Genomic DNA, 11,996 nt, shown 5'->3' with positions numbered 1-11,996 from the left:
TACTTCTTATAGCACAATAATATTCCATTACATTCATATTCCACAAATCATTTAACCTTTTCCCAATAAGGGACTTCTGTTTTGTCTCTTTTTTTGTTAGTTTGTTTATTTTTTTGCTACCACAAAAAATTCTGCTTTAAATATTTTGCTGTATATGGAGACTTTCTCTTTTAACAGTGACTTCCTTGGGTTATATGACTAGTTATGAAGTATGGACATTTTTGTCATTTAATTTGGAGAATCGTGACATTAACAGTTGATTGAAAAGGTGTGTGAAATAAAGAAAAAAGAAAGAGTGGTAGAAAGAGATAGGAAGAAAATATAAATAAAAAAACATAATGCAGCAATACTATTGCTAGGTCTATTTTCCAAGGAGATGAGGGAAAAACGAAAAGAACCTATATGTTTCAAAATATTTATAGTAGTTCACTTTGCAGTGACAGAGATTTGGAAATAGAGAGGATGTCCATCAATTGGGGAATGGCTAAACAAACTGACATATGATTGTGATGGAATACTACTGCACAGTAAGAAACAACAGGCAGATTAATATTTTTAAAACTTGGAAATACCAACAGGAGATAATGAAGAGTAAAATGATTAGAAACAAGAGAACATTATATACAACTTTAATTTTTAATACTTGAAGACTAACTCATGAATGTTTACCTCCAGAGAATGAATGGAGAAGTGGAAACAGGAAGGACAAAATCTATATAGTTTACTGGATGATGCCTTCTGTGGTGTAGGGAGGGAAAGGAGGGACTAAACAAAATTAAATAAATAATTAAAGAAATGAATAAAGAAAATGTAAATTTAAAAAAAAAGAAGAAAAGAAAATGCATAACTGGTTGGTTGTCTCTTTATGGGTTTAGAACTGGTGACAGCAAAACTTAACGAGAACAACAAAAAAAGCAAAATCACTCCTAGCTTCATCATTTTATGTGGAAGATTCACGAACTAAAGCTTATAAATTCATGATAACTGGTCACATGAACCCTCTCAGTCTTTCTCTAAGTGAAAAATAAGATAAGAGCTCTTCTAAAGACCAAGAATCTATGATGAAAAGCAGACAACACTTCCCTCTTATGGAAGCAAGGGGTAAGAACAATTAGAGGAAGGCTAAAAGAAGTTTTCAGGGTTGGCCTCTGGTACCTAGAAGGCCCTGTCACACTCAAAGTTGAGAAGAAATTATTTTATTAGGTAAAAAAAGTAGAGCCCAAATCATTACCATAATTTACACATTTGTTGACCCCTTTATATGAAAACCTGGTACATGTTTTAAACTTCTAAAGATGTCACTATTTTTCCTATTCTGACCAGTGACTCAGGGAAGGAATCTTTTGATAGTAGAAAAAATTGAACCAATATTACCCTATTGTTCCTTCTCATAACTAGATATATAGATAACTCTGTAGTTTAGCATTGGTTAAAAAATAGACACTACTTGACCAATGACACATGTAAAAACCAGTAGAATTGCTCACTGGCTGCAGGAGAGGGGTGAGAGGAGGGGAAGGAAAGAACATGAATCATGGAACCATGGCAAATATTCTAAATTAATTAATTAAATAAAAACTTTCAAATTAAAAAAAAATAGACACTAAACTGTTTTGGAGAGTGCTGTTTCTGAAAGAGAACAGGCTTCCAGACCAAGAATCAGTCATCTGTCTGTCAAATATTTGTAAATTGCCTATTACCACCCAAGTGCTGCATTATTGTTTCCTGAGAGTCACTTAATACACATAAAAATAAAAATCCATACCCAATAAAACCTCTGAAATTTTAATTTCTTCTCTTCCCTTTCTATAATTCCAAGCAAATGTCTGGTATGCTGTTGTGATGGCCAGCCTCTGTCACTCCCTCCCAGTTTGTTATCAAACCGAAACAACAGCATCAAGGTTGAGTCTTTTATAGGATTCTCCAAAACACAAAGTGAGGAAGAGACTAAGCAAACACGACCTAAGGTGGCACCTGTTGAACCAAGATAACTCTGTATGATAAAGAGAAAGAAAAAAAATAAAAGCACTCCCAGGCGCATGTTATTTAAAAAGGTAACAGTTCCACAAGTAATTCTTTTTGGAACTGGAGAGACAAGTTTCCACAAAAAGCTCACAGAAGATGGGAATGCTGCTATCCAAGAATACTCCCAGCAGAATATTCAGGCATTTTTCAGCTGTATTGTGACCCCATTTAGGGTTTTTTTGGTAAAGATTCTGGAGTGGTTTGCTGTTTCCTTCTCCATCTAATTTTATGGATGAGGAAACTGAGGTTATAGGGTTAAATGACTTGCCCAGGTCACCAGCTAATAAGTATCTGAGATAATATGACAGGTAGGTGGTATAGTGGATAGAGTGCTGGGTCTGGAGTCAAGAAGATTTGAGTTCAAATCTAGCCTCAGACTCTTACTAGCCATATTACCCTGGGCAAGTCACTTAACCTCTTTTTGCCTCATTTTCCTCAGTTGTAAAATGGATACGATAATAACAATACCTAAAGCACTTAGCACAGTGCCTAGAATAAAGTAGGCAATATGCAAATGCTAGCTATCATCATTATATACATTAGAGAGGTCTAAACAAAGTAGTTTGAGAAAACTGGGAGAATAGATGGAGTGCAAGGGATAAGAGGTCAGAGAATCATGGAAGGATTCATGAAGGGGGTACCACCTAAGATAGGAATCTACAGAGATAAAGGAGAAGAAATAGTCCTTTTTAGGTTTTCAGTTCAGGCATGGGAAGTCCAAAGCAGGGGAAATGTGAAGTTTTTTTTTGTTTGTTTGTTTGTTTTTGGCTAGAATGTAAAGACAGACTGGAACCAGTTCATTCTTAAACGTGAGCTAGGTGGCTCAGTGTATAGAGGGCCAGGTCTGGAGATGGGGGATCATGGGTTCTAATCTGACCTCAGACACTTCCTACACCAATCGCTTAACCCTAATTGCTCTTCTTGGAATGACCGTGAAATTGCCATGGAACTGATACTTAATCTCTGTGGCATTAGAGCTCAGAGAGAGGTACCACGGTGGGAGGATCCAGGGATGGAGACTGGGCAGTGGTGCGACACATTGCTGGATGATTACAGAGGAGGCATGGGGACAGCAGTCCCTGTAGGGAATCAATTCCCTGCACCATGTTGTTGTCTTGGGGCAAATCCCCAATTCCCTCCCCATATTTCTCTTATCTTCCTTTAGGGATATGAAATAATTAGTCCTCCCAATTAGTGTGATGAATCTGGCAGTTGTTCCAGGGATAGATTGGAGAAGGAATAGACTAGAAGAAGGGAGACCAATTAGAAGATTCTTACAATAACCCAGGAGAGAGCAGATGAGGTCTTGAATAGAATGGTAACAGAGGGACTAAAAACTGCCAGCCCAGGTACCCCAGCCAGGTGGGGAGTAAATTCATCAATCTGAAGCCCTTCTTCCCTGCCTTGGGAGCAGAGAAGAGTAATTCATATTTACACAGTGTTTTAATTAGAGTTTACCAAGGTCTTTCTTTTCTATTAGGCAGACAGCATAAGCCTCATTGACTCTAATTTTTCAGTTGAGGAAATTGAGAGTTGGAAAAATGAACTGACTTGGCCATGGTGTCTTGGGCAATACATGATAGAAGTAGGATACAAATCCTGGTTTGCTAATTACAAGTCTAGGACTGAATTTACCTGACTGGCTAGGAAACCTGAGATCATCAACTTTATAGGCAGAAAAGAGAGAAAAAAGTAGAGAATGGTCATACTAAGAAGGCTAAAAGGACTAGGAACCTAGAACCCTTGAGAATGGCTGCCATTGGAAAAACTTGAAGACAACAACAACAAAAGAAACAAAATAAAACCAAGCCTGGTTGTAAGAAGCATGGAAAAAAGGCATAGTAGGATTGGGGTAAAGCCTCCTTCTAATTATGGTTTCATGGTAAATAAGGTAAAATGTGCTCTTCAGAAATCACCTTTCCATGCTATAGTGCAGTGATTCCCAAAGTGGGTGCCACTGCCCCCTGGTGGGTGCTGCAGCAATCCAGGCGGGGTGGTGATGGCCATAGGTGCATTTGTCTTTCCTATTAATTGCTATTAAATTTTTTAAAAATTAATTTCCAGGGGGCTAAGTAATATTTTTTCTGGAAAGGGGGCGGTAGGCCAAAAAAGTTTGGGAACCACTGCTATAGTGGAACACTGTCATTTCCTCTCCCCTATCTAGTCTAGATTGTCAGGAAATGAAGGTAATCCTATCCTCATCCTTCTCCTTCTTCTCCTTATGACAAAATATAAATAAATAAACAAACAAAACCAGTGCTTCTACATTTGTGGTGTCACAACTTTATCTCTATTTGCCACTAGGATAAAATGCAAACCACTTAGGTTGCAATCTTGGTCCAAGCCACCCTTCAGGCATTTTTTCACACTCACTCTTCTTTTCAGCCAGACTGGATTGCTATCTCTTTTCTGAATTTGTTCCGTCATCTTCTGTCTCCATGCATTATGTAATCAATTCTCCCCTTGCCTGGACAGCATGTATGACCTCCTTCACACCAGTTGTTCAGAAGACTGGAGCCATAAGTAGGAATTTTTGCACCTGGGTCAAGTATTGCAAGCCATGTCCAAGGCATGTGGCAAAAATAGCATTTTCATCTCGGGATGCATTTAGAAAGGCATTCCTTCCAGGTCACTGAGAAATCTGTTTCACTGTGCTCTGGCCAGATCACATTTAGAGTATTTTGTTCAGCTATGGACATCACATTTAGGAAGGAAATTGCCCAGAAGAGGGTAACCAGGATGGGAGAGGGCCTCAAGTTCATGCCACATGAAAAGCTGGTAAAGGACCTGGGGATATTTTTTTAGAACCCTTACCTTCCATCTTGGAGTCAATACTGTGTATTGGCTCTAAGGCAGAAGAGTGGTAAGGGTAGGCAATGGGGTCAAGTGACTTGCCCAGGGTCACACAGGTAGGAAATGTCTGAGGCCAGATTCGAACCTAGGACCTCCCATTTCTGTGCCTTACTCTGAATCTACTGAGATACCCATCTGCCCCCAGGACCTGGGGATATTTAACATGAAGAAGAGATGGCTTTTGCCCAGACCCTCCTCTCTTTCTAAATTCCCTATTCCTGTCAAGAATACTACCACTCAGCCAGTTACCCAAGTTTACAACTTCAATGCCAGCCTCAGCTCCTCACCCTAAGTCCAAATATCCAATCATTTGCCAAGTCCTGGTGACTATACTTTCATCCCTTAGAGATACCCCCTTGACACAAGTCTTATATAAACCCTCTAAAACTCTGATTTTCTGATAAAAAACATTGGCATCTCATTCCTGCCTTGTCTCTTTCCATTCCATTCCATTCCATTCTTCCCTAAACTGCCACATTCTTCTTTTTTTTTTTTTAAACTTTTGTCTTCCATCTTAGACTCAGTACTGTGTATTGGTTCCAAGGCATAAGAGCGGTGAGGGCTAGTCAGTGGGGGTTAAGTGACTTGCCCAATGGCTCCCTGTTCCTCAGAGGAGACTGAAGTGCCAAGTTAGTGTTAGAGGACTAGAACCCAGTTCTCCTATCTCTAGCTTACTTCCAGGATCAAATAGAAAATCCTCTGGTCTCTTTTTATCTTTCCAGTCTCTTCAGCTCCCTCCCCGACTGTGTACTCTGCATTCCAAGGATACTGGCCTCCTTTTTGTCCCTCATACATGACACTCCATCTTCTAGTTCAGTGCATTTTCATTGGCCATCCCCCAACCTGGAATATTCTCCTTCCTCATCTCTGTCTTCTGAATTTCTTGTTTTCCTTCAAGCCTTATCTAAAATTCTACTTTCTCCAAGAAGCCTTTCCCTATCCTCCTTAATGCTAATACCTTCCCTCTATTGATTATCTCCAATATATAATATAATATATTATGATATAATGGTGATGATCGAATATGATATAATGTAACATAAGCATGCATATACATAAATATAAACACATATTTATGTAAACACACACACACACATATATATATATATGCATATATATATATATATATATAAATTTCTTGTTTTCTCAGAGTGGTTTAAAAGTTGTGTCCCCCATTAGAGTGTGACCAAGGACAGAGACCATTTCTGGCCTTTCTTTGTATTCCAAAAGCATAGCACGGTGCCTAGCACATAGTAGGTGCTCAATAATACTTCTTGATTTGACTTGACAATTGTCTTCAAGCACTAGAGGCTTTGTGATTAAAAAAAGAGGCATTAGACTTATTTTGTTTGTCTGCAGAGGGTAGGACGTGAAACAAGGTGTACATATTGCAGAGGCAATTTTAGATGGTGTGTTATGAAAAGCTGTCTGAAAGCAGAATGACTTGTTTCATCTCAGAAAGTAGTCGATTCTCTCTCACTGGAGATTTTCTTTCAAAAGCTAGACAATCTCATGCCAGCCATGTTGCTTCAAGGACACAGGTTGGACTAGATGCCTCCAGTTTCCTTTCAAAACTGAAATTCTGTGACTCAGTTGTGGGGAAGTAAAGACAGATACCATGAGTCCAGCGATGGGGTCATTGTCTTCATTCCACAACCTTTTTTTAAAAATAAGAACTGTACTATTTCTATTTAAGCTGATAATTCTTGATAATCAGGTACTAACACTTGTTGCTTCTTTACCTTGGGTCAGGAAATTATTCTTGTCCCTAACTCCCCATGGAGCATGTGTATACCCATTGGTACCTCATCTGGAGGACCTGACTCCTGATTGATTGTCAGTGGCTAGGGCTGCTTCCCAAAATCATTGGCAGACTGCTATTGGAAAGGGGGAGTCTTTTCAGAGGAGCCACCATTTTGCAAGAGGAAACAGGCCAGCTCAGCCCTTTGGGGATTTTTCTTTTTCCTTTTCCTGTTTAGATGATTGGCCAAGTGGGTCTGTCTTCTGGGGAAGGGTAAGCCTGTGAATATGGGCTCTTTTCCTCTACTCTAGAAAATGGCACTGGCTGCCTTGGGAAGCATAAGGAACCACAAGGAGGCAGCATGATGCAGTAGAAACAGCATTGGCCCTGGAATTTTGGTTCCCATTTACTATAGATGCAATCCTCCACAAGTCACTTAACCTTCCTTGGCTTTGCTTTGCTCTTTTCTGAAAGGAGAGGATTGGACTAGATGCCCAGTAAAGTCTCTTCTAGCTCTAGGTCTGTGATTCTATCGTCTTGTGACTAGCTTGTCCACGAGGCAGGAGAAGAGGGCTCCTTCTAAGAATAGACTTCCTTGGCCCAAGAGATGGCACCAACGGGGACTTTGATAGATAGATAGAAGCCCAGCCATGTCCCGAGAAAACAACATTTCTATCTCCCGGGCAGTGAGATTTCAGGATACAGCTTTCTAGCAGAGAAGGGGAGTTTCCTTGGGAAATGCCAGCCTTGGGAGATTGCTTTCTCTAGGAGACTTCCAGGTGGAGAGTTCCAAATTCAAGAGCTGACAAATCAAACATTCTAGAGAAAGAAGGGGATTTCCTGAGCAGTGTTGGCTTTTTAGCAAGAACATTGCCCACATGACTCTTGTGATGACAAGGCTGATTTTGGGGACCCTTGAATTAGGGAAATAAAAGACCCAAAATGTACTATTTCAGTGAGTGTTTCAGACAATGTAGGTAGAGACATTATCTTTTTAGGAGCTTCCAAATATGCTTACCCTTGCTTCCAGAGAATTTATTTGAGTGTTATATATTTTTACATCTGTTTATGGGCTCCTTTGAGTCTTCCATTTCTTCTGGGAAAAATAAAAACTGTCTGTCCTATTCACTGATTACTTTAAATGCTTGTATGGCAACTAGAGAGAAGGACACTTTTTTTTAAAACTCTTATCTTCTGTCTTAGAATCAATGCTGTGTATTGGTTCCAAGGCAGAAGAAGTAAGGGCTAGTCATTGGGGATTAAGTGATTTACCCAGGATCACACAGCTAGGAAGTGTCTGAGGTTAGATTTGAACCCAGGACCATCCCATCTATCTCTAGGTCTGGCTCTCAATCCATGGAGCCACCCAGCTGCCTCCCAAGGGAGAGAGACTTTTAAAAACTCATTTACGTAGACATGAGCTATGTCTAATATAAGTGGGGAGGTTTTCCAGGAGTGAATTCCTGGTAGAGGCATTCTGAGCCAAAGATTAATCAGGTCGCCCTTATGTTCAGTCCCAGTCAGTGTGAATCCAGTGACTTTTGGGGCCCCCAGACTACCAATAACAATGAACGAATGAATGGTATTTCCTTTGATAGGAAGGAACTTAAAGCAGAAGGAAGTAAGCAAGTCTCGTTTATTAAATATTTATGAAGGACCTACTATATGCAAAGCATCATGTTAGATACTTGAAATAGAAAAAGAAGATTACCCAGTTCCTGCCCTGAAGAAATATGATATCTAAATATGTTGCATAGGACATGGACAAAGAAAAGTGTGATCCAGGTTTACTGGGATAAAGTAAAAGAGAGACTAGACAGAGTACTCTAGTAACAGATGAGAAAGCGGAGATGATTTTCTGCCAGTGGGAGTGAGGAAGGCTTCACAGGGGAGAGAGCAACTGAGCTGGGGTTTTGAAGGAATAAAGAATTGGGAAAGGCAGAGATAAGGAAGGCATACATTTACATTCCAGGCTTCCTGGACAGCTTGAGTAAATAGGGAAGGTGGCATACTTAGTTTAGGAAATAGTCTAGCTTGACTGAGATGCAGATTACACTATGAGGAAGCTAGGTAGTCCAGTGGGCAAAGCACTGGACCTGGAGTCAGTGAGACCTGAGTTCAAATGCAGCCTCAACCACTTACAAGCTGTGTGACTCTCAGAAAGTCACTTGACCTCTGGTTGCCTCCATTTCCTCATCTGTAAAATGGAGATTATAATAGCAGGGTTGTTAGGAGGATCAAATGAGATAATATTTGTGAAGTACTTTGCAAACTGTAACTTTTAAATAATATTTTATTTTTCTACCTGAAGGATAGTACTGTGCTATAAGGCTAGATAGAACTAGGTGGAATCCTGATTGTACAGGCTCTTAATTTATAGATAAGCTAAGGAGTTTGTATTTTATCCTAGAGACAATAAGAAACTTTTGAAGTTTTTCAGTAAGGGGACTGCCATGGTCAGACCTATGCAATAAGAAGATTATTGTTTTGTCAGCTATGTAAAAGAGATTGGGGAAGGAAGACACTGGAGTTAGGGAGAATAGTTAGGTAAATCTGATGACAGTCCATTTGAGAGGAGATGATGATTTGAAATAGGAGATTGAAGCCAGGGAGTGCGGTGCAGAGTCATTAAGAGATGGGTAAAAGGAAGTCACCCATTTAGTGGACAATACCAACCTTGGCATCCTGGAGACCTGAATTTGAATCTTGCCACAGATACATCACTCACTCACTCACTCAATAAATATGTATTAAGTGCCTACTACAAGCTAAGTGTTAGAGATACAAAAAGAGGCAAAAGACAATCCTTGCCCTCAAGGAGATTACAATCAAATGGAGGAGACATTATGCAAACAAAGCAAGCTATGTATAGAATAAATAGGAAATAATTAAAAGAGAGAAGACACTAGAGTTAAAAGAGTTTAGGGAAAGCTTCCTGTAGGAGGTGGAATTTTATTTGTGACCAAGTCATTTAGACTGTAGTTTCTTTATCTGCAAGGCAATAGAATTGAACCTGATCTCTAAGGTCCCTTACAGCTATAAATCAATGATCCTCTGTTTGTATGATCATGGTCCATCAGTGGTTAGATAACAGAACTTGGGAAGAGAGCTAATTTAGCAAGACTTCATGATTCCTTTTAGCAGTATCAGCAGCTCCAAAGTAGGGGTGAGGGTGACCAAGGGTTGTAGATTAGCAGCAGAAGGGCAAGGGACAAGGGATTCCATAGTGAAGGAGAGTGGTTTTTTTTTTTTTTTCTGAAAGGGCTAGAATGCTAAGAGAGGAAAGTGAAATCAAAATAGGAGTGATAAACCTAGAAAAGAGTCAAGGATCAAGGGACCAGAGGTCATGATGAGGATAAAGGACAACTTGAGGAGGAGTGTGGCAGAAGGATCCTCATATTCACTCCATAGTGCATTATTAATTTATTCATTCAAGAAATATTTAAGAACTGACTATGTGCTGACCACTATGCTAGGGGCTAAGGAATTCAGACACAAAAATCAAAATGGTGCCTGCCCTAACATAGTTCATCTCCCATTAGGCAAAACAAGATGGGCTTGGGAATAAGTAAATTGAAGCAATTTGGTGGAATAGCACTAGCTATTGGGAGGATGGGGATCAGGAAGAGCCTAATGTAGGAGGTAATCCTTTGGCTAAGGTTTGAAGGAAGCTAAAGATTCCAAGATATGTAAGTAAAGAGAGATGGCATTCCAGGCCTGGCCAACATCCTGGACAAAGGAAAGGATGGCAGACCAGTAAGCCATTTGGGATGGAAGATAGAATACATGAAAGATAGTAATGCGTAATAAACCTGGACAGGTAGGCTGAGGTCTAGTTCCAAAAGATATTAAATGCCAAATAAGAGTCCATATTTAATCCCAGAAACCAGAGGAATTTGGGGGATGGAGTATAGATAGTATAGTCAAACCTTTGCTTTAGGAATATCACATTGGCAGGTGAATGGAGGATGGATTAGAAAGAGAAGACTCTTGGAGGCTCTTAGAATAGTCCATTCAAGAGAGGATAAGGGCTTTGACTAGAAAAAGGATGTAGCAAGAGGTTATGGAGATAAAAATCAACATAATTTGGGAATTGATTTAATATAGAGAGTGAGGGAGAATGAAAAGTTAAGGATGATTACAAGTGGCAAATATGGGTGCCTAGAAGGATAGTGATGCCTTTGACAGAAATAAGGAAGATACAAAAAAGAATGAGTTTTAGAGAAAGGTATTTTAGTCATGGTATGGTTGAGATACCTAAGAAATACTCATGAAAAATCCAATAGGTAATTAGAGATATGAGACTAGAGCTGGAGATATAAATTAGAGGCATCTGCATAAAGATAATCATTGAGACTTCCAGTTAAGACGGCGGCAGAGTAAGGAGCAGCTGCTCGATCTCTCCTGACCGAACCACACAGGACCCCTCAAGGGGAAATAAAAACGAGTCCAGAGGAACGAAGGAACCCCACAACAGGGCGCAGCATAGAAGGTACGCAGAATCGGGGCATTTCCACCCTTTAAAGGGGTGAAACAGTTCACACTAAAACACGAGAGGAAGAAGCCCCTCCCCCACCCCCCACACCGCACAAGCGGGTAAACAGGACTGGGGCAACCAGATAATCACTGGCAGCCCCTGAGCCCGTACCTGTGCGCTGCAAGACGAGGGACCCCAGGTGGCTGGGACTCTCCCTGAGCGCCCACGTGGGTGAAGGCACCGCCTCCGACAAAGGCCCCTAAAACTCGGCCTTTCCCAAGCTCTGAAGGCATCGCCTCAGGGGCGAATAAAGATCTCCAGCCCACGGACTTTCACTACCTTCTGCAGGGGTGAAAGCAGGGCCCTAAGAGCATCAGCGCAGGCAAAGGCAGTGCCCTAGGCTTGAATAACGATCTCCAGCCCAGGCTTGGACCTCCAGTGAGGACCCAGTGCAGACCTGAGCACGGCTGTGGAAGCAGCCCCAAAGACTGCTGAAGGAACCTCGGGCAGAGGGGCAGACCGGGAACTACCAGGAGGCCTGACCCCGAGGACAAGGAGACCGGAGGCCCCCCCCCCCAAGCTTGCAAGGCCCAGGCAGACCCGGAGTGCAAAGACAAAGCGGAAAAGGGGCGGGGCTAACAATGGCCAGCAATAAGGAAGTCCAGAAGAAAAAGACCATCAAGAGAAATTCTGGAACACTCGACAACTTCTACACAGAGAAAATCCGGACAACAGAGGAGGGAAAACAAAAATCCAAACCTCCCCAAAAAAATGAAAGCTGGTCACAAGTTATGGAAGAGTTTAAAAATGAAATGCTGAGGAAGATGGAAGAAATCTGGCAAGAAAATAACAGTTTAAAAGGCAGAATTTCGCAATTGGAAAGTGAGACAAGACAACTGA

Source organism: Gracilinanus agilis, chromosome 4, assembly GCF_016433145.1.
Source record: "Gracilinanus agilis isolate LMUSP501 chromosome 4, AgileGrace, whole genome shotgun sequence".
Lineage (NCBI taxonomy): Eukaryota > Metazoa > Chordata > Mammalia > Didelphimorphia > Didelphidae > Gracilinanus > Gracilinanus agilis.
This window is presented reverse-complemented; position numbering follows the sequence as displayed.